Source organism: Lacerta agilis, chromosome 2 (assembly GCF_009819535.1).
Source record: "Lacerta agilis isolate rLacAgi1 chromosome 2, rLacAgi1.pri, whole genome shotgun sequence".
NCBI lineage: Eukaryota > Metazoa > Chordata > Lepidosauria > Squamata > Lacertidae > Lacerta > Lacerta agilis.
Window position 1 is genome coordinate 108,429,649 of NC_046313.1, and position 23,575 is coordinate 108,453,223.

General features: G+C 46.2%; 1 protein-coding gene across 1 annotated transcript in view; it reads right to left on the reverse strand.

Annotated features, from left to right (window-relative positions):
* The window catches only part of PPT2 (palmitoyl-protein thioesterase 2), a 46,426-nt gene extending 29,352 nt beyond the window's left edge, over window positions 1-17,074 (reverse strand). The window contains exon 1 of the mRNA XM_033141697.1: window positions 17,009-17,074. The gene's annotated coding sequence lies outside the window, so the exon portion shown is untranslated. The remainder of the gene's footprint in view (window positions 1-17,008) is intronic.
* Between the last annotated feature and the right edge of the window lie 6,501 nt (window positions 17,075-23,575).

The window sequence follows — 23,575 nt, forward strand, 5'->3', positions numbered from 1 at the left end:
AGACAAACAGCCCTGCCCACCCCTCCTCTGTTCTAGCTGGTTAATTTATTGAAATGTTAGAGAACTTCCAAAAAAAAAAAAAACAACCAAAGAAAAACACACATTGTAAGAAAAATTCCTGCAGTGCTTAATAAAGCTACAAAGGATGCCTCCATAATGATACAGACTTTCTCCAATTCTTGAAGGCCTCTTCTGCTCTATAATATTAAACATCACCCAAGAACCTGCATAAAGATAACTGAACACCCCCCCCCATAACGGGAGCCTCTGACCCTTCCATCTAGCGTCCAAAATTGCCGAGGAGCCAGAAGCAAGCCTGAGCCCAGTCTGTTCGGTTTAGCGTAACGAACAAAAACCGCCCCAAATAGCCTAGGAGTCTAGATTTGTTTCCCAGCCCTTTTGCAAACCTGAGCTACCGGTACTTTTCTAATTACTTGAGAGGGTGTGTGTGTGTGTGTGTCCGCTCGCCTCCACTTGCTCTACCTGCCAGTACCCCTCTCCAGCCCCACCTGCATTCGCTCTGCTCCCACGGCACGCCAGGCTCCCTGTGCACAAAAAAGGGGCTGCTCTGAACATGCACAGAGTGCCTTCCCTTCCCCCGCTGGATAAAAGGCAGTCAGCGATTGGACGGGAAGGCAGCTGGAGCTGAGGCACGGCCCAGCCTAGGTCTGGAGCGCTAGCTGGCAAGGCTGGTAAGGGCAGGCTCTCTCGGGCATTTTGCCGACCTTCACTCCCTAACCCCGTCCTTGCCTTTAAAACCTCGTAAAAGAAGCCCGACTGCAATCTAGTGCAAATACAGTACAGAGAGACATGTTGTTAGTTGAAACAAAATAAAAAAATTCCTTCCAGTAGCACCTTAGAGACCAACTAAGTTTGTTCTCGGTATGAAGAAGAAGAGTTTGGATTTGATATCCCGCTTTATCACTACCCGAAGGAGTCTCAAAGCGGCTAACATTCTCCTTTCCCTTCCTCCCCCACAACAAACACTCTGTGAGGTGAGCGGGGCTGAGAGACTTCAGAGAAGTGTGACTAGCCCAAGGTCACCCAGCAGCTGCATGTGGAGGAGCGGGGACGCGAACCCGGTTCTCCAGATTACGAGTCTACCACTCTTAACCACTGCACTATGAGCTTTCGTGTGTTGCGAGCTTGCTTTACATAGGGGTTGCGCAGAAATAAGATTACCCAATTGCGCTCTAAAGCGGCAGCCTCTTCTTTCCCTTCTTTGCACAGAATGCAGCTAATTAATATTATGATTAGCTAATATTATAATTAGCCATAGCTGTCAACCCTCCCTGCTGTTTCCCAATGCTATAATAAGGGAATTTCCCGCAAAAAAGGGGAAAGGTTGACAGCTATGTAAATTATCTGATCTACTTTATATGCATATTTGGGTGGAATATCAGAGAGACCTGCATGCTCGTGTGCAATATCTTGACTGCCCTCGTAAAAACATCAGTCTTCTCCCAGCATCGTAAAAGCAGGGGTTGGAAACTCCAGATGCTGTGGAACTACAATTCCCATCAATCCTGACCCATGGGCATGCTAGCTGGGGCTGAAGGGAGTTGGGTGGATTCGCTATCCCTGGCGGAGTTTTACAGGAAAACCTGTGCTGCTCGACATAGGAATGGACACCCTTGGAAGGTGGTGGACTCTCCTTTGTCAGAGGCAGTGTTCAAAATCCCCAAGGGTCATGTTGCAACCATGTGGAAATAACAACAAACAACAACAACAATTGATTATTTATACCCCGCCCATCTGGCTGGGTTTCCTCAGTCACTCTGGGTAGCTCCCAACAGAATATTAAAAACACAATAAAACATCAAACATTGAAAACTGCCTTCAGATATCTTCTAAAAGTCAGACAGTTGCTTATTTCCTTGACATCTGCTGGGAGGGCGTTCCACAGGGCGGGTGCCACTACCGAGAAGGCCCTCTGCCTGCTTCCCTGTAACTTCGCTTCTCACAATGAGGGAACCGCCAGAAGGCCCTCGGAGCTGGACCTCAGTGTCTGGGCTGAACGATGGAGGTGGAGACGCTCCTTCAGGTGGATCTCTGGATACCATGTTTAGCGACTGACATCTCCATCTGGCTAGGGGGTGCTGAGGCGCTGCACTCAAAAGGCATGCACCTTGTGCCGCGACACCAACCCCATGGGGCTGAGGCCTCTACAGTCCAATCAATGCCTGCTGGGATGGGGTTCAGCCCCCCCCCCCACATCCTGAGGGATCTGAGGAGGCCTGGCGGGGTGTTGTCCCCAGCTGCAGGGTTTCCCCTGGATGTCATGCCAGGCTGGGAAGCGTTGGCAGACCTGGTCGGCCTCTCCTGATGCGAGAGCATCACACGTAGAACACGCAATGCTCGTGACATCATGTGCGCTGCATGCCTAATGTCACACACACACACCCCAATGTCAGGCACAACTCGGCACCCAGGGCCTTGTGCTCCTGCGCTGCCCTGCGGATCAGCTGGCTCACGGGGCAGCAAAGTTTGCTTCTGCGCTGCTGCGTGAGCAGCAATCCACGGCGCACTTCTCGAGGGCAAGAAAGCCCCTCTGGAGGTGGCGGGGGCTTACTTCCAAGCAAAAAAATATCAATAATAGATTTCATTGGGGGGGGAAGGCCCCCTAGATATTCTGTTGTGGCGACCGTAACCTAAGGTGTTTCTTGGTGATTAGCTTTTAAACCTGAGTTTCTAACACTGGTTGGAGGTTTCTAAGCCGAGGTTTTTAACCTGTCATGGATTCTTTAACCGAGATTCCCGTATAGCCAGGGGTTGGAATAGATGACCCATGGGGGCACCTTCCAATTCAACAGAGCAGGCATGATTCTATTCTGCATTTGCCATTGTGGCCTCAGCAGCCAGTTCTCTGGGACAAAGAGACGCTCCCTTATAATTGCTTTCTTACAGGAACAAAAGCCTGAGAAGAACGCAAAAGACAACCAAGAACTCCCGGCAGTTAAACAGATCATAACAGAGACTTATAAAAAGTCACACAGTGACCAGGTAAACTTCTTCCGTAATTGCAGAAGGAGAGAGGGCACCAGGCGAAACGGTTGTAAAAGGATTACAGAGCACAAGGCATGGGGAACCTCAAAGCCAGGGTGTGGGTGTGTGTCTAATGCGGCCCTCCAGGCCTGCCTATCTGGCCCTTGAGACTTTGTACAACCTGCATCTCCCACTGGCTTCTTCCTCTACTGACTATACCTGGAAGGAATGCATCTTTGAACTTCGATAATCCCTCTTTACTTGTTTGAATGGAGAGTAGCGCATGTTTGGCATCACCCACCATGCCTATGTGGCCCCCTGAAGGTTGCACACAATGGGATGTGGCCCTCCAAGCTGGAGGAGGTTACAGAAAAGGAAGCCAGGCTTATTCCCAGGTAAATGGTTTTAAGACTGCTCTCTAAGTGGTCTACCAAGACCATCAGTTATAATAAATAATAATAATAATAATAATAATAATAATAATAATAATAATAATGTTTATTTATACATCCATGTACACATGCCCTGCCCATCTGGCTGGGCTTCCCCAGCCACCCTGGGCTGCTCCCAGCAGAATATTAATAATAATGATAAAAAGCGATAAAACACCAAACATTAAAAACTTCCCTAAACAGGGCTGCCTTCAGATGTCTTCTAAAAGTCAGATAGTTGTTTATTTCCTTGACATCTGAAGGGAGGGCGTTCCACAGGGCGGGTGCCACTACCAAGAAGGTCCTCTGCCTGGTTCCCTGGAGCTTCACTTCTCACAGTGAGGGAACTGCCAGAAGGCTCTCAGAGCTGGATCTCTGTGTCCGGGCTGAGCAACATGGGTGGACATGCTACTTCAGGTATACTGGACCGAGGGGAAAACCACTGTTTTATATTCTAAGCCTGAAAGTGTGTTCTGTTCGTAGAATCATAGACTCATGGTGTTGGAAGGGACACCAAGGGTCATCTAGTCCAACCCCCTGCAATGCAAGAATCTCAACTAAAGCATCCATGACAGATGGACATCCGACCTCTGCTTTAAAACCTCCAAGGAAGGAGAGTCCACAACCTTCCAAGCTGTCCCACTGTTGAAAAGATTTTACTGTCAGAAAGTTCTTCCTGATGTTTAGTCATAATTTCCTTTCTTGTAACTTGAAACCATTGGTTCGAGTCCTACCCTGCAGAGCAGGATATTTGTAAGCCAACCTGGGAGCTCTTTGTGCATAAAAGCAGGATGTGCTGTTGTTGTTTTTTAAAATGCTAATGCAATATAATATGCTATTGCTAAAACGCTCTAATCTCAAAACTGCCATTACTAATTTATGAGAATATTTTTATCCTGCACCTTCCGTTCCATCCTGTCCCCCAGAATAATATCATTAAAATGCTAACAATATTAAAAATATATGAACAATTCAAAACCCCAGAAGAAAGAGCCTAGCAAACAGTACAAAAAAAGGATCGGCGCTACACTAGGAAAAACGTGCATCTTCCCAAAAGCATATTTCTTTTAATAATGACCCAGAAAGACTACGATAAATATTTATACACAGAGATAGGTTTTTTTGCTAAGGCCCTGAATCTTTAACAGAATAGCCCTATACTTGTCTACAGCTGTAACTTGGTTTTCGAACAGCCTAGTTCTCGAACGTTTTGGCTCCCGAACAATCGAAACCCGGAAGTGACTGTTTCGGTTTTCGAACGTTCTTTTGGAAGCCAAACGTCCAACGGGGCTTCCGCGGCTTCCGATTGGCTGCAGGAAGCCGCGCTCTGGTTTTCGAACATTTTCGAAGTCGAACGGACTTCTGGAACGGATTCCGTTTGACTTCCAAGGTACGACTGTACTCAGAAGCAAGTCCCACTGAGCCCAAAGAGGCTTCCCCCCCCCAAAAAAATGGGTGTGGAATTGCAGCCCCAACCTCTTGTTGAAACGAATATCCTGATATAGGAACTTGGGAAACTGCCTCAGGCAGAATCAGGCCCATTGGTCAATCTAGCTCACTGATTAGGGTTCCAGGCAGAATGATGGTGATTGTACCTAAGATGTTTTGCATGCAAAGATTCTCAACCACTGAGCTACGGCCTTTCTTAGGCAGGAATAAGCAGCTGCACAGATATAAGATGGGAGGGACACCTGACTTACTAGCAGTACATGTGAAAAGGATCTAGAGGTCTGAGTAGACCACAAGCTGAACGTGATAATAAAATTTATTATTATTATTATTATTATTATTATTATTATTATTATCATCATCATTACTTATACCCTACCCATCTGGCCAGACCTCAACAGCCACTCTGGGCAACTTCCAACAGGATATTAAAAACACAGTAGAACCATAGAATCATAGAGTTGGAAGAGACCACAAGGGCCATCCAGTCCAACCCCCTGCCAAGCAGGAAACACCATCAAAGCATTCCTGACAGATGGCTGTCAAGCCTCTGCTTAAAGACCTCCAAAGAAGGAGACTCCACCACACTCCTTGGCAGCAAATTCCACTGCCAAACAGCTCTCACTGTCAGGAAGTTCTTCCTAATGTCAGGAAGTTCTTCCTAATGTTAAAAACTTTCCTAAACATGAGTCAGCAGTGCAATGCAGCAGCAAATAAAGCAAATGCTATTCTATTATTATTATTATTATTATTATACTTTAAAGTATTTTATTTTTAATTTGCTCAGTTTGCATTATCATCAACACAAAATTACATCTTTCGTTCAAAACTTCATCTCCTCGGCCCCCTCCCCACTTTCTGCAGTTGCTAATGCAATATCTTTTACCTCTGCATATCAAAGTCCAATTTATTTTTCTAATTATCCTTCATAGTCCATTAAAGTTATTCTCACTTTACTCAACCCTACCAATGACTTTAAGTTGTGTACAGTAATTTTTCAAATATTCTGTAAATATTCTAGGCCACATCAGTGTCCAGATCAAGGGAAGTAATAGAACCACAGCGGGTGGCGCTGTGGGTTAAACCACTGAGCCTAGCTAGGGCTTGCTGATCAGAAGGTCGGCGGTTCAAATCCCCGCGATGGGGTGAGCTCCCGGTGCTCGGTCCCAGCTCCTGCCCACCTAGCAGTTCGAAAGCACGTCAAAGTGCAAGTAGATAAATAGGGACGTTTCCATGCACTGCTCTGGTTCGCCAGAAGCGGCTTAGTCATGCTGGCAACATGACCCGGAAGCTGTACGCCGGCTCCTTCAGTAACGCGAGATGAGCGCTGCAACCCCAGAGTCGGACACGACTAGACCTAATGGTCAAGGGTCCCTTTACCTTTACCTTTATTCTGCCTTGGCCAGACCACACCTGGAATACTGTGTCCAGTTGTAGGTGTGACAATAAAAGAAGCAGGGCTTTTTTGCAGCCGGAGCTCAGTTCCAGTACTTCACCACTGACATTATAAGAGAACGAGGGAGGCGTTCATGGTGAGTTCTGGCAGCACTTTTTCTAGAAAAACAGCACTGTTAAGAAGGAGATTAAGAAGCTGGAAGATGTGCAGAGGAGGGCAACCAAGATGATCAAAGGTCTGGAAAGCGAGCCTTATGGGGAACGGTTACGGGAACTGGGTATGTTTAGCCTGGAAGATGTTTAGCCAGAGAGGAGATAAGATATCCCTCTTCAAATATCTCAAGGGCTGTCACATGGAAGAGGGAGCAAGCTTGTTTTCTCCTGCTCTGGAGGGTAGGGTCCAAACCAATAGATTCAAGATACAATAAAGGAGATTCCAGATAAACATCAGGAAGAACTATCTGACACTGAGAGCTGTTCCACAGTGGATCCGTCTCCCTTGGGAGGTGGTGGAGTCTCCTTCCTTGGAGGTATTTGAGCAGAGGCTGGAGGGCCATCTGCTATGGATGCTTTAGCTGAGATTCCTGCATTGCAGGGGGTTGGAATAGATGGCCTTTGGGGTCCCTTTTTGTTGTTTAGTCATTTAGTCATGTCCAACTCTTCGTGACCCCATGGACCAGAGCACGCCAGGCACTCCTGTCTTCCACTGCCTCCCGCAGTTTGGTCAGACTCATGTTGGTAGCTTCGAGAACACACTCCAACCATCTCGTCCCCTTCTCCTTGTGCCCTCCATCTTTCACAACATCAGGGTCTTTTCCAGGGAGTCTTCTCTTCTCATGAGGTGGCCAAAGTATCAGAGCCTCAGCTTCAGGATCTGTCCTTCCAGTGAGTACTCGGGGCTGATTTCCTTCAGAATTGGATAGGTTTGATCTTCTTGCAGTCCATGGGACTCTCAAGAGTCTCCTCCAGCACCATAATTCAAAAGCATCAATTCTTCGGCGATCAGCCTTCTTTACAACTCTACAATTTTGCGATTCTATGCATCTCAGATGGGGTGATGTGGGGACAGAGTGTATGACAAGCACAGCATTGTATGACAACCTCCTGTGGGTGGGATGCAGTCCTCCGGACCCCCCATTCCCAAATCATTAAAAGTCTAAAGAAGCACCTAAAACTGGGCACAGAATCAAAACGGGGGTTGCGCTTCTGTGCTTTGCACACTCTCTCATTTACTTATCTCATTATTATCATTTCTTATTTATTATCATTATCATTTCTTATCTCATTATACATAACAAAGCTATCTTTAGCCATCTCACCCCTTGCCTTTCCCTGCAAGACTAATTGCAGCCGTTAAGTCAACAGGTTTTCCACACCTATCAGCTGATCACCCATTCCCACCACCCTTCTGAGTAATACCCCTCCCCACTCCCTCACTATATTTAAGGATCTGGTGACTTCTGTTTCAGTGTATCTGAAGAAGTGTGCATGCACATGAAAGCTCATACCAAGAACAAACACAGTTGGTCTCTAAGGTGCTACTGGAAAGAATTTTCTATTTTGTTTCTCTCATTTACTAGCATCGATGGCACACCAAAAGCTTCAGACACTGCCCCCTCTCCTTCCCAGTCCCTTGCCGAAATCAATGGCACTTCAATTTGCTTCCTTTTGCCCGAACCATATCTGTTCCCTTCCAGTGAAACATTACACCTGGCTCAGCAGAGGCGCGCAACAGTAAACAAGACGGGGCACGGAGTCACACGTCAGATTAACAGCAGCAACACACCCGCAGAAGAAACACCGACATGGAGAAACAGTGAATCAGCCACACAGATTCAGAAGCGAGAGGGGGTTTGTAGGCAGCAAGAGATGCCCATTTCTAGATTGTCCCAAAGAGAAAGCATAAAATAACAAGTGTTTAGATACTTATTCTTGGGTGGAAGATGGAAACACAGACACCACCAGGGTGCCAGAAAGCAAACACACAGAAGAACCCAGTGGGATTTGCCCTCTCTTAATATCAACAACCTCAGATCTGCTGATGACACAGCCTTGATGGCAGAAAGTGAGGAGGAATTAAAGAACCTTTTAATGAGGGTGAAAGAGGAGAGCGCAAAATATGGTCTGAAGCTCAACGTCAAAAGAACTAAGATCATGGCCACTGGTCCCATCACCTCCTGGCAAATAGAAGGGGAAGAAATGGAGGCAGTGAGAGATTTCACTTTCTTGGGCTCCATGATCACTGCAGATGGTGACAGCAGTCACGAAATTAAAAGATGCCTGCTTCTTGGCAGGAAAGCAATGACAAACCTAGACAGCATCTTAAAAAGCAGAGACATCACCTTGCCGACAAAGGTCCGTATAGTTAAAGCTATGGTTCTCCCAGTAGTTATGTATGGAAGTGAGAGCTGGACGATACAGAAGACTGTTCGCCGAAGAATTGATGCTTTTGAATTATGGTGCTGGAGGAGACTCTTGAGAGTCCCATGGACTGCAAAAAGATCAAACCTATCCATCCTTAAAGAAATCAGCCCTGAGTGCTCACTGGAAGGGCAGATCCTGAAGTTGAGGCTCCAGTACTTTGGCCACCTCATGAGAAGAGAAGACTCCCTGGAAAAGACCCTGATGTTGGGAAAGATGGAGGGCACAAGGAGAAGGGGACGACAGAGGATGAGATGGTTGGACAGTGTTCTCGAAGCGACTAGCATGAGTTTGTGAAAGTGAAAGATAGGCGTGCCGGGTGTGCTCTGGTCCATGGGGTCACGAAGAGTCGGACACGACTGAACAACAACAATTTGGGTTTTATTTTTTTCGATTTCCAGATGTTACTGAACTACAACTCCCGTCATTCTTAGCCATCGGGTATTCTTGTGTGAGCTGATGTTGTTCAGCAGCAACAAGATCCTTTTTAGATCTTTTAATTGTTTTATAATGTGTGCATCTGCCGCCCTGGGCGGCTTCGGGAGGAAGGGTGGGATAGAATAAATTTAAATAAACACATAATATTTTATACTAATAACAACATCTGGAGGCCCAATGGTTCCTTGCCCCTGCCCTAGTCCCTCCCAAACCACTTCCTTCCAGATATTTCACACCCGGGCTGTCATTTGCCAGGAACTCCCTTGCCAAGATGGCAACACTCGTAGAATCATAGAGTTGGAAGGGACCCTGAGGGTCATCTAGTCCAACCCCTTGCAATGCAGGAAGATGCAGCTGCCCCATATGGGAATCAAACCTGCAACCTTGGTGTTATCAGCACCATGCTCCAACCAACTGAGCTATTGAGGCTCGTTTTTATTCCGTTAGCTCAGCATCTCTCAATCTGCTCTTTAGCTGTGGTCACTCATCTTCATCATCCTCATTATTTATTGCATTTTTATCCCACCTTTTTAATCCCAGGAGCTGTCCATCTCTAGATTATCCTCGCAACAAGTCAGGCTGAGAGACTGTGTCTGGCTATGAGGTCACCCAGTGAGCTTCATGGACGAGTGGGAATTCGAACCCTGATCTCCTAGGTCCTAGTCCAACATCTAATCAGTACACCACACTGAACTGAATCATGCCTGTATTGGCAGGGGTTGGACTGAGCAATGAATGTTGGAAATGTAAAAAAGTAGAAGGTACCTTCTATCACATGTGGTGGACGTGCCCAAAGGTTAAGGACTTCTGGGAGAAAATTTATAATGAACTTAAGAAAGTGTTGAAGTACACTTTTTCTAAGAAACCAGAGGCCTTCCTGTTGGGCATAACCAACCATGAGATACCCAGGAAAGATAGAGTATTTTTTATGTATGCCACAACAGCTGCTATAATTTTGATTGCTAAAAACTGGAAAGGTGAAGAGCTCCCAACGGTAGAAGATTGGCAGATGAAGTTAATTGAGTATATGGAACTCGCAGAACTGACCGCGAAGCTCCGAGACCAGAGGGAGGAGAAGGTGCAAGAAGAGTGGAAGAAATTTAAAGATTACCGGTATTTGAAACAACGTGAAAAGTTGGACATTTGAAGTGAAATCAGTGTATATAACAGGCGATAGCTAAATAATGTTAGGTGAAAATAGTTTATAAGTTAAGAATTTGTTTTTTATATTAGAAGTTATGGTTATGAATAAGTTGATAGAGATAAGATAAGATTTTATTTGAAGATTAAGAATAATGGTGAATGATTGTTAAATTAGTTACAAAGTTACTAAAGTAAATTAGAATTGAACGCAGAAAAGAGAACGGAGGAAGTCCCCCAAATAAGATTTGAAACAAGATTATAATAAGTAGATTGGTGTGTTCCTGTGTTTTTGTAAGGTGAGAGGTATGTATTAGTTTTAATTTGATTGTTATTTGTATTGTGGGTTGTGTTTGTTTTTATATGTAGAATGTATGTTTTTTATTTGTTGTTTTTATGTGGAAATACCAATATTTTTTTTTTTTTAAGGAATAGATAACCCTTGGAATGACCCAAATCTACAACTCTGAGATTCTATGCCAAGTGGTGCTTCCAAGGAACATTCAGCCAGTTCATTTTCTTGAATTTATATCCCCCGCTTTCTTTAATCATGGAACCCAGATGGTGTTCATGCGGTTACCAGGAGGTCATGCACCCAGGCACTGACCAGACCCAATGATGCTTAGCTTCAGAAAGGTTGGGGGACCATATGTCTTCAGACTGCCAAAATCTCTTCTTAGCAGGTGTAAAACCAATTGCAACACACATGCTAGAACAATTCCATCAAAGTATTGCAACATCCATAATTAAAACGCAGAATAAAGCAACCCCATTAAGATGGAACAACAGTTAAAACAGCAATTAAAATTATCATATCATATCCTGGGTGTCAGTTGAGGGGGGGGGAGTAGAATTGCAGTATTTTCCCACCAACAAAAATATGACTCTTTGAACATTAGTTTACGGCAGTCAAAAGATGAGATCGGTGGCAGAGGTGTTTAGTTGCCTCTTCCCATACATGTGTCCCAATGACCACATAAACAACTTTATAAAATAATAATAATAATTTATTTATGCCCCGCCCATCTGGCCAGGTTTCCCCAGCCACTCTGGGCGGCTCCCAGCAGAATATTAAAACATGATAAAACATTAAACATTTAAAAAAAACTTCCCCAAACAGGGCGGCTGCCTTCAGATGTCTTCTAAAAGTCAGATAGTTGTTTATTTCCTTGACATCTGAAGGGAGGGCGTTCCACAGGGCGGGCACCACTACCGAGAAGGCCCTCTCCCTGGTTTCCTGTAACCTCGCTTCTCACCAGAAGGCCCTCGGAGCTGGACTTCAGTGTCTGGGCAGAACGATGGAGGTGGAGACACTCCTTCATTTATTTACTGCTCAGTAAAACAACACCCTTGGAAGGTGGGTGTTGAGCTACCATAGTAAGGATTGCAACTAGGGCACAAACCAGTGCAGCACAGGGGTAAGAGTGTCAGACTAGGACCTGGGAGACCAGAGGGTCAAATCCCCGCTCAGCCACAAACAGGGTGGATTTAATTTAAATCACTAGTCAGTAAGGCTTGATTTAAATCATAGTTTTCTACAAAAGACTAATTCTTGCTGGTATAACTTTAATATGCAAGTAGATGAAGATTTTTAGAATAACAACTTTTCATATTAGTTTTTTTTATCTCCAGTTTAATAGGTTAATCATTCATATTTGGACAACTTTTCTGTTGTACTTAGGAAGGAGAAAAATAACCATTACCTTAATAATAACAATTTAAATAGATTTATTAGATCCATTCCACTCCAAACAATCAGAAAAATATTGTTTCTATTCTATTCACTGAACTTCTTGAAACTTAGCACTGAAGGGGTTGATTCTATATTCATAGGTTTGTAGAACAATAGGACTAAGGTCTTTTTCTCAACTCTGTTCATGTTGTAACATTTTTGCTGTGAAGAAGAGGCATGTGATCTCTGCTGAGTCAAATTCAGTTTTGAGAACTGCAAAAGTAAACCAAGCATCTGTGATAATATCTTGTAGGCAGAGAAACTACCCAATAATCTTACAAAAACCTCTGGAAGAGCATAAATGACATTGTGAATGGATTAATGGAATTTATTTACCAAAAAATTTAAACATATACAACCTTATTCTACATATTTAAAAAACTAATCTTTATTTAATGATTGAATAACCTTTGGATGGTAATATATTTTCCTCAAAAGCATTTGATTTAAAAAAAATCCGATTTAAATCCAAAAAATCCGATTTAAATTTTAAAAAATCTGATTTTTTTTAATTTATTTTTTAAAAAATCATTGATTTTTATCCACCCTGGCCACAAAGCTCGCTGGGTGACCTCAGGCCAGTCATTTCCTCTCAGCCTAACCTACCTCGCAGGGGTATGTTAAAGACTGAAGAGCCAGGCATGCCAGAAAAAGTGGGGTATGAATGCAATAAGTAAGTAAGTAAATAAATACTGCTATAGCACAGAATACAGAAAGTGGTCCCAGAGCAAGTCTTTAGCTGCAAATACTGTACTCTGCTTGAAAGTACGTGAGCACAAATCACATGCATATGTCTCAGGAGGAGTAAAAAAGGGCAAAATCATAGCTGTTCTTTTTTGCAAAACAAAACAAAGTTACGGGGGGGGGAATAAACGTGCACAATTTATACCGGTCACAGTGCAGGATCTTGCTTTTTCGTAATGCAGGACTGATGGCACATACTTTTTTTTTTTAATGTGTAGGGAATTTAGGTCCATAACCAGAAACGGCCACAGAAATGTTGCTCAGTTGGTGCACACCAATTGACCCAGGACAAAGCCCATGCAAAACCAGTGGTGGCAAGAAAACGTGTGCAGTCCAGTTAAGTTCAAAAGTTACTTTATCTATTCGATTCAGGAATTAGAAACCAATGTTCCAAGTACCTGTCAGTCATCCCAGATTCTTCGCACTTATTGACAAAACACCGATGTCGCTGGATTCCAGCTTCCTTTAGCTATAGCCACTGGGTGAGGCTGATGGGAGTTCAAAAACAACTGGGGGGGAGGGACATGGGCCCCCTTACTCTCTACCAAGTAGAACGCAGTGAACATATTTTTCCTGGTTTTCAGTAAGAAAAGACTTTTTAAAGATGAAAGCTGAGAACGCACAGAAGATGTTATAGCTTGGCATTTTGTTGAGGGGGGGGGGGCCAGTCGAACCAGCTGGAAGAGGACCGGAGGCACCAGCTGGGGAACCCCCAAAGGAAACCCCAGAGGAGGAAGGCTCAGAGCCCAGGGATTGGTAGCAGGACACCAAGGAGAGGTCGGGGGGGGGGGAATTGGGAGGAGGTTCCAGATGCTGAAGGAGCAACAGGGTTTAGCGAGCAGGAGGAATATGTGACAGGGAGCAGTTCAGACGCGGGGGCTGAAGCAGAGGAGAGGGATCAAGAGACTGCTGAAGAATCCAGGGGGGGGGTCTCCCTCTCCTGCTGCAACAAGCCCCCCTCCACCCTGGTTTCGAAGAATGCGCTGAATAATGAGGCGGGCAGAACAGAGGCCAGAGGGAGGCGGTCTGAGACTGCCTGGGAAACATTCAGGAGAGGAGGAGCCTGAGAAAGGGTGGAGGGCAGGAACCTCCAAGGGGGGCAAGACCTATTGCAAAGTGTTGCCGAGTTGTGTGTTGTTTCCTTGAAGAGTTAACTTCACTGACAACTGACCTGCTGCATCTGACTCCAGCCTTGACACCCGCATGGCTACAGCCCACGGAAAAGTCCTTCCCATCTCGTGTAAAGTTTCTGAGGTCACATCCCAGAGATTCCCCCATACCTCTACATTTGTCACTGACAAATTCTGGACTGTCCAGTTTTTGGAGGGTTGTTTTTGTTTTTGTTTTTTTGTTTTTTGATGCAATTGCATTCCACCCAATGCAGGTTGCACAATTACAGTTCTTTGCAACTCGGAGATAGACGGGACGTTTTGCAACAAGGAAAGTTGTAGAAGGCATGCCCTGGGAGGTGTGACCTGGATCTGATGCAACTTGTCACCTAGGCTTCCTGCCAGCAAATCAGTGTGCATGCTCAATAAACAGGTTGTCTGGAAGTGCCCTCTCTTTAGGGTGAGGAGGCAGATAAGGCTGAGCAGATGGGCCATGCTGCAAAGAAGTGGTGAATTATAAGCACAATTCAAAGTGTTGGTGCTGACCTTTAAAGCCCTAAACGGTCTCGGTCCTGTATACCTGAAGGAGCGTCTCCACCCCCATCATTCAGCCCGGACACTGAGATCCAGCGCCGAGGGCCTTCTGTCGGTTCCCTCACTGCGAGAAACAAAACTACAGGGAACCAGGCAGAGGGCCTTCTCGGTAGTGGCGCCCGCCCTGTGGAACGCCCTCCCATCAGAAGTCAAGGGAATAAACAACTACCTGACATTCAGAAAATACCTGAAGGCAGCCCTGTTTAGGGAAGTTTTTAAACTGTGATATTTTAAATGTATTTTAATGTTTGGTGGAAGCCGCCCAGAGTGGCTGGGGAGACCCAGCCAGATGGGCGGGGTACAAATAAATTATTATTATTATTATTATTATTATTATTATTATTATTATTATTATTAAGCCCCAGAAAGGACAGAGAGAACACAGGAAACTGCTGTTGGTCCATCAGACTCAGTATTGTCTACACTGACTAGCAGCTCTTAAGATTTCAGGCAGAGAAACTCTCCCAGCCATACCTGGAGATGCTGGGGATTGAACCTGGGACTTTATATGTACCAGGCAAGAGCTCTGCCGCTGAGCCATAACCCTTCCACAAGCTATGGGAGGGGATGGGGAAGAGCAGAAGCTGCGTCTTGATTCACAGACCAGTTCATCATCAGTTCCATAAAAAGGAATCCATTTTTTTCCCCAGGCCACAAATCCCTGCTTAGAGGCAAAAGAGTATCTTTCTAGAAAGACTTATTTGTTCCTAAAGGTGCAAGCATGGAATAGCTGACCAATCCTCAGAAGAGATGGGAAGGAGAGGAGAAGGAAAAGCAGGGTGCCTACACATCGTACATTTAAGGCACATTATTTCCTGCTTAAGAAACTTGGGAACTGTAGTTTGCTACGGGTGCCGAGAATTGTAGCTCCGTAAGGGGTAAACTGCAATGGCCAGGATTGTTTGCGAAATTTGTGTGCCCTAAAATTAGGGTGTGTACGCAGCCTAAGCTAAGGCAAGTGAAAAGCTCAGTAATGAAGGTAACTACTCAGCAGCGCTACCTCACCATTTGGAGAAGGGAAGAATTTCCTAGCGGGGATGCAGAACCTGTTAGCACTGCAAAACTTCAAAACTGCAAGGACTTATTTCCCATCTCCTTTCCAGCCCCCAAATATACATAATACAAAGGAACTGCTTCAAAGTCGCAGGCTGTTGTCCAGAGCAGTGTTTTTCAACCACTGTTCCGCGGCACACTAGTGTGCCGCGAGATGTTGTCTGGTGTGCCATGGGAAAATTACTTTATATATAGTCAATATAGGCACAGAGTTAAATTTTTCAACATTTTCTAATGGTGGTGTGCCTCCTGATTTTTTTCATGAAACAAGTGTGCCTTTGCCCAAAAAAGGTTGAAAAACACTGGTCCAGAGGTTAACTAATCCTACCCAGCCATTGCATCCAACTATTCTTTGGTTTTGCTGTTGTTGTTGTCGAAATGCCAGTGTGTTTGTCGCCCTGAGCTCCTTCGGGAGGAAAAGAGGGATACAAAACCGATGCACAAATGCAACAACCCCCCCCCCCCCCAAAAAAAGATGAATCTATCTGACACACACCCAAAGCAACAAAAATTAGCGAGATCCTGTGAAAATCCAACGCTGGCACCATAAGAGCCGCACGGCTGAAGCATTCCTGTGATTGCAAGCAAGCAGGGTTTTCACCAATGGATTGGAGCAAAGGCAGATTCTGCTCTTTTCGCTTTGAACAGCAGCCAGACGTGCAGGCGCTAATGTTGCGAACGAGAAGAGCCTCTCTTGCGCACCAAAGCTGTGATTCAAATAAATAACTACAGCAGCCGGCAAGCTCGGCAGAAAACGAAAGGAGATGCGAATAAAAGACCTCCTCCACTTTTCCCCAGGTACGCACCGAGCAATTTGCCCCGCCGAAACGACTACAACCCCCCCCCCTTCATTTCTTTTGCGTCTTTTGTAAATTTGCAAGGAATTAACGCTGGCAGGAAGAAATCCGCCCTTTCTTTCCCCAGCAATCGAGAAACTAAGGCGTCCCCTCTCCACCCAACCTCATTGCAAAGCCATATATATATATATATAAATAACTCTGGGTCATAAAAGCCGCTTGGGCTCCTGTGTCTTTAAGGGCTGCCGAGAGGGGAAAATTCCATCAGGTTCGCCTTCTCCCGCCAGTGCAGCTAGGAAAAGGGGGGTGGGCGCTGGGGAGCCACCCCGGAGTGAAAGTCCCTTCTGTGTGTGCGCAACTCTCCAAAAATACAGTATCAATACCTGAAAACCTCAACGGAGGCCAAAAGGAAAAGTCGGCGCGACCCTCCCGGCTCCCTTGCAGGCCCTTCTCCAGCCAAAGCAGATCCGTATGAATGATCTCTCTGTTGCGGATCCCCGATCGAGCCCCATTCAGCATCAAACCAAACCCATTCCTATCCTCGCCCCTCCACCAACACACTCTCCCAGCTTAAGGTTGTGGAGCGATTCGCCACCCCGCCTCTCCTGAATGGGATTCCCCAGCTGTAAACCCCATTAATTCGCAAACTTTTTTTTTGTTTGTTTTTCCGCCTTGCAGTTCACCGGTTCGTGCGCCCCACCGCCGCCCATCGGATCTTGCCTGGATCAAGACACCGGACGCTTCCCTGGCCCCATCCGCCAGCTGATCTCCTCTCCTCTCTCTCTCTCTCTCTCTCTCTTTCTCTTGTTGTTTATTTCCCCTCTCGTGCTGGAGCGCGCGCGTCAGATCCGGGGATGCTCCCCCGCCCCCGGCGACCGCGCAGGCGTCCCTGGAAACCAAATGTTGCAACGTTCCATTTCCCACCCCCGCTTCATTCATCGCGAAACTCGCGCCCCCTAAAGAGAGGAAGACTCCCTGGAAAAAGACCCTGGTGTTGGGAAAGATTGAGGCGGCGGGCACAAGGAGAAGGGGACGGCAGAGGACGAGATGGTTGGACACAGTGTTCTCGAAGCTACCAACAGGAGTCTGACCAAACTGCGGGAGGCAGTGGAAGACAGGAGTGCCTGGCGTGCTCTGGTCCATGGGGTCGCCAAGAATCGGACACGACTGAACGACTGAACAACAACAACAAAGAAAGGAAGAGACAGCGAATCAGTAGGAGGCTGGGTTCAAGGCGGAATTACAACCCCATCCCTCCCTCTCTGTGCTAGAATGTTCGCGGACATCTGGATTTGCAACAACAACAATACTGCAATAACAAAAAGGGGGGCCTAATTTGCCTCTTATGGATGCAAACCTTCGGTTTCCCAAAGCATCAGCTTCCAATGCTTGCAAATGAAGGCTTTGATTTTGTTATAAAAATTCTGTAACTGGGTCCGTCTCCAGAAGGGAGTCCATAACCCCGGGAAGAGCGCTGTATTTTAAGAGCCCCTTCCCGACAACGCAGCACAAAGACAAAGACAATACCGAGTCTCCCAAAGCAAGGCCTTGTTTATTAGAAACTGTTGCAGCAGGGTGTTTTGCAAGCAAAAGGCCTCGAACAATGGAGCGCAAGCTCCTATATGGACTTTTGAAATTGCCCCCGTCCAGCTCAAGACCACCCCTCCATACATCATACGTACGTCAGAATTACATCACAAATTGGGGAGGGTCAGAGGAGGTAACTTGGGAATTTTCCACACCCGTGCCATCTCTCTTTGACCCCTCCCAGACACAATTTCTGCAAACAAAAGGTTTCCTGCCCTGGCCAGTAGGGCTAATGGCTGTCCATTGTGAGGGAAATGGCCCATATCTGGCAGAGACTTCTCACCTCCTCCCTGCAGATGAAAACACTTGGCCAGCTAGAATCAAAATGGAGTGAGGCCTGTCTTCCTGTGCTGTTTACAGACATGTGGCCTTATTTGTTTGGTACATTAATAACAATTATTATATATGAATAAAAGACCTTAAATTCTTACAACAGTTTCTACCAGTCGCCAGAAAGGGAGCTCAGACTGAAAGTGGAGCCGCGCTAAAAGAACGCTCTTGAACCAACCAAACCGACCCCTTCTTCTTTTAGTTTTAAAACCTAATAATCCCCTGCAATGTTCCCTCATGCATAAATCCTATTAACATTAATGGCATTTGCTCTCAAATTAGGGTTGCAACCAACCAAGTACTGCTGTCATGTGCATTTGCTGCCGGTGCTCGGCAGGGCTTGTGGGTTTTCCCTTTGAGGCACCACCTGGCCGGCCACTTTGAGAATGCTGGACTAGGTGGGCCATTGGCCTGATGCAACAGCCAGTCTCCTCTCTTATCTTCTCATCTACAACTGTATCCTGTGTAAACCACTGGAACAGACTGTTGGCACTTCTGCAGAAAGTATTGCACCAGCTGCCACATGGCCAAGTTCCACAAGTTAAATCCAAGGTGCTTTTTCTGGTGTACACAGCCTTATAGAGTTTAGGACCTAAAAGATCACCTGTACTCTGCAGGAGGAAGGGACCCAGGTGGCGCTGTGGGTTAAGCCGATCAGAAGGTTGGCGGTTCAAATCCCTGCGACGGGGTGAGCTCCCGTTGCTCGGTCCCAGCTCCTGCCCACCTAGCAGTTCGAAAGCACGTCAAAGTGCAAGTAGATAAATATGTACCTCTCCGGCGGGAAGGTAAACGGCGTTTCCATGCACTGCTCTGGTTTGCCAGAAGTGGCTTAGTCATGCTGGCCACATGACCCGGAAGCTGTCTGCGGACAAACACCGGCTCCCTCGGCCTATAGAGCGAGATGAGCGCCGCAACCCCAGAGTCAGACACGACTGGACCTAATGGTCAGGGGTCCCCTTACCTTACCTTACTCTGCAGGAGAGGGTCTCCGGGAGATACAACCTCAACAGGAGATCTATTCCATCTGAAGGCCTTTCATCTGGCGACAACACCTACCCCTGGCAACTCCATCGCGTTATATTATTTTATGGTTTACTTCCTACGTTTATTTCCCACATATATGGTACACGTTACAGGTAGGTAGCTGTGTTGGTCTGCCATAGTCAAAACAAAATAAAAAATAAAAAATTCCTTCCAGTAGCACCTTAGAGACCAACTAAGTTTGTTCTTGGTATGAGCTTTCGTGTGCATGCACACTTCTTCAGATATGCACACGAAAGCTCATACCAAGAACAAACTTAGTTGGTCTCTAAGGTGCTACTGGAAGGAATTTTTTATTTTTTATTCTTATTTTATATGGTACATGCTAAGGGACCACTGTTGTTATCCACATATCCCTAGAGCACGCAAGCTACTGGCCATGAACCACCATTGGCAGAAATGGCAGCAACAGCAGCAGCAGATATGTTCTGTGCCTATGGTGATATTGTAGCAGTGAGTTCCGCAGGCTTAGGCTGGAAGGTCAAACAAGACTACAGCCAAGAAATTGAAGCAAACCAGTGGCCAGGAGGCCTGATCTTTATTGTTGCAACAAGACTCCAAACTACAACATAGAAGAAGCAGAGAGAAGCCGCAATCAATGGTTTACATCCATATTTCAAAGTTTCCCATAATACATCTCAGGATGCATCATCAAGACATTATAGATATGTCACAGAAAAGGTGTGGTCTCAGGTAGAACCTGAGATCCAGGCGTGCCCCTGTCAATCAAACGTCTTTCACTCGTACTCCATCACAGTACAAAGGAAAGCATTTACAGCATGGGTAGGCAAACTAAGGCCCGGGGTCTGGATCCAGCCCAATCACCTTCTAAATCCGGCCCACAGACGGTCCAGGAATCAGAGTGTTTTTACATGAGTGGAATGTACGCTTTTATTTAAAATGCATCTCTGGGTTATTTGAGGGGCATAGGAATTCGTTCATTTATTACTATTTTTCTTCAAAATAAGGCTTCATCCCACTATGGGGTGACCCGGTAGGCATTGTGATTGAGATGGTTATCTGCCTGACACTCTTGGGGCAGGTTATCACTGGGAAGGCCCTGCAGACATGGCTGTGTGGGCTCTCTCACCCCTCCCCTTATACCTCACTTCCCTGGGTCCTAAATGCCATTGCAACTGAGAAGATTGATACAAGTGATTTCTTATGAATTTCTAAAGTTTTCCCATTGAGCTAGTACAGAGATACATTTATCAGTGAATTGCTACATATGGTATTGACACACTTTCCCTGTTTTCCTTTGTTTGGAGACCTGGTGCTGTTATTTCCTCTTGACATTAAAGAATTTTATTTGACAGGTGAAAGGCAGAGAAAGGTGCATGACTGAGTGGTTTCGTAATGTTCAGCGGAGACTCTTCCTGTGGTGTGTGTGGGGGGGGGGGTCTCTCCAATTTCCTGGTAGCAATATTGTATCCTCTTGCTAATCATGCCGTTTTAAATGTGCATTTCATATTTGACTCCTTTTAGCAATGCTTTCTTTTCAAACACCTAAGATTTTAAAAAGTTGCTAACTTTGCTGCGTTAAATGTGCAGCATTCTGCAGTTGACCTCCTTTGTACAGTAATGTTTTTGTTTTGAAATATTTGCTTTAAATGCATGCTTCGTATTTGGCTTCCTGCAGTAATTTTTTTTGTTCCAGATTGTTTTATCCGATGCTTTAAGTTGGAAGCTGCTTTGAGATTTTGATTTTTCCTAAAAATATAAAGCGGCATAGAAATTACCTGAATAATAATAATTATAATAATAATACCTTTATATTTTTTCTCAGTGTGAATTTTGAGACACAACTAAGAGCTGTATAGCTGCTTTTAAGTAAAAAATGTAACATCATGGCTCTAATGTCTATTTTGGTCTTCCTCACTCCTAGTATTGGGAATACATTCTAGGGGCCTTGCCCTCAGTGAATTCCAAATGAGCCCTCCCTGCAGTCCATTAGAGACCACTGACCTCCCAGCAACACTCCTGATGAACGGTGCACAACTTTCTCGTAAGAAAAATTGATATTCCCTTAGGAGCTGAGTTCCACCCAATACTTAACCTAGCAGCGACATGTGACTCTGTTTGCTAGGGAAACAATCCAAAGGCAGTAAGGGCTTGTCAAGTGGGAAATGTCAAATATGTGGTTGCTCGAGGAGCTGTAAAGGGGAAAGGGAACCCTCTGAAGAAGCAAGAGGGAAAAGGAAATGTTGCCAAATGGGTTGAAATAGGCAGGGCTAAAAAAAAAAAACCACAAATAAATCAGCATGTCGCTATCTGTACTTCTTTGCATGTCATTTTCCTCTGAACCCACAGCTTACAACTCCCCAACCCTACCCACCACCACCAGACATGTGTATCTATACCTGCAAGGGGGAAAGACTGTATAGTTCAGTGGTAGAGAATCTGCTTTGCAGGCAGAAGGTCCCAAGTTCAAATCCTGGAATAGCTAGGTAGGGCTGGAAGAGAACTCTTGGAAATTGTGCAGCCATGCTGCCAGTCAGTGTAGGCTATACTGAGCTAGATGCACCAGTGGTCTGACTCAGTATAAGGCAGTGTTCGATGTTCCTGTGGATTGTTGTTGCTGGCATCCGTCTGTCTCGAGAGACAATGGAGTGTGCCTCCAGGGGTGAAGCCAAACCAATGTGGTGTAGTGGTTAAGAGTGGTAGTCTCGTAATCTGGGGAACCGGGTTCGCGTCTCCACTCTTCCACATGCAGCTGCTGGGTGACCTTGGGCTAGTCACACTTCTCTGAAGTCTCTCAGCCCCACTCACCCCACAGAGTGTTTGTTGTGGGGGAGGAAGGGAAAGGAGAATGTTAGCCGCTTTGAGACTCCTTCGGGTAGTGATAAAGCGGGATATCAAATCCAAACTCTTCAATGAGTTAGCAGGACCAAAGCGATCTCCTGGGGGCTCAAGCCTGGGCAGTGTGTATGGAGGTCCTGGGCTGCCCAGGTGACAAGACCTCTTGGCCTCACTGATGTGGTCCAAAGGGAAGCAGAGCAAAATATCTGGCACTAGCTTGGCTGCCGGAGTTGACAGGAGACGTTCAAGGCACCATCCAACTGTCTTAGGGTTTGTGTCAGGTTTACTCCTTAGCCTCTCCTCCTGAATGATCAGTTTTCCTTCTCCTAGAATGGGCTCCCTTCCCAGGCTGAGGATGCCCATCTGGCCCTCACTTCCCTCTGCAGCACATGCAGGAACCACCTTCTTGCCCGTTGGACCCGCTTTTGGTCTCATCCGCTCAATCTGCCAGAGCCTGCCTTTGCATGCAAGAGAAGTCCCTGACTCACCAAAGGTTTAGTTACAGGTAGGTAGCTGTGTTAGTTTGGCCAAACTGCGGGAGGCGGTGAAAGATAGGCGTGCCTGGCATGCTCTGGTCCATGGGGTCACAAAGAGTCGGATACGACTGAACGACTGAACAACAACAACAACAGGTAGCCGTGTTGGTCTGCCATAGTCAAAACAATATATAAAATCAAAAAATCCTTCCAGTAGCACCTTAGAAACCAACTAAGTTTGTTCTTGGTATGAGCTTTCGTGTGCATGCACGAAATACGTGTGTATCTGAAGAAGTGTGCATGCACACAAAAGCTCATACCAAGAACAAACTTAGTTGGTCTCTAAGGTGCTACTGGAAGGTTTTTTTTTTTTGTATTTTATATTTTGTTTTCACCAAAGGTTTGAGACTCATCTGAGGATTACACTTCATGCACATGAAGGACTCTAATCGGTGAAAGCGGATGCCATAATGACATCTGCTAGTCTTTAGAGTGCTACATGACTCTGCTGTTTAACACTGTAACAGACGGAACACTGCTATTTTGCTGTAAACTGTTCCTCCTCCTCCTCCTTTGGTGATCACTCATAGCCAAGTAAGATTGTCTTCCATGACAAACATATTGTGTGTGCATAAGTGACTGTGAACAGGGCTGGCGTGTCCATTTAGGCGAACTAGGCAATTGCCTAGGGCGCCAAAATGGAGGGGACGCTGGCCAGGCTTGGGCGGGACAGGCTAGCCAGCCCCGTCTCGTCCATTGGGGCCGGTGGCGTGGCGCGCCAGGGCGCCGGCCCCCCCAGGGGCGCCCCCGTGAGCCTGCCGGCATACAAGACACCACCTCCCCAACCCACCTCCACGGGCGGGCGGGCGCTCGTGCACCGGCGGCACAGCCGCTGCCGCCCATGCTGCTCCCAGGCGGGCTGTGAGCCGGCCGCCCAGCCCCGTCTTTGAGCACGGCCCTGCCGGCGGCCTCCCCCCACCGGCGGCTGGGTGCTTGTGCCGCCTGCGCTCTCCCCCGGACGCCCCGGACGCATGGGGGCGCCGGAAGGATGGCT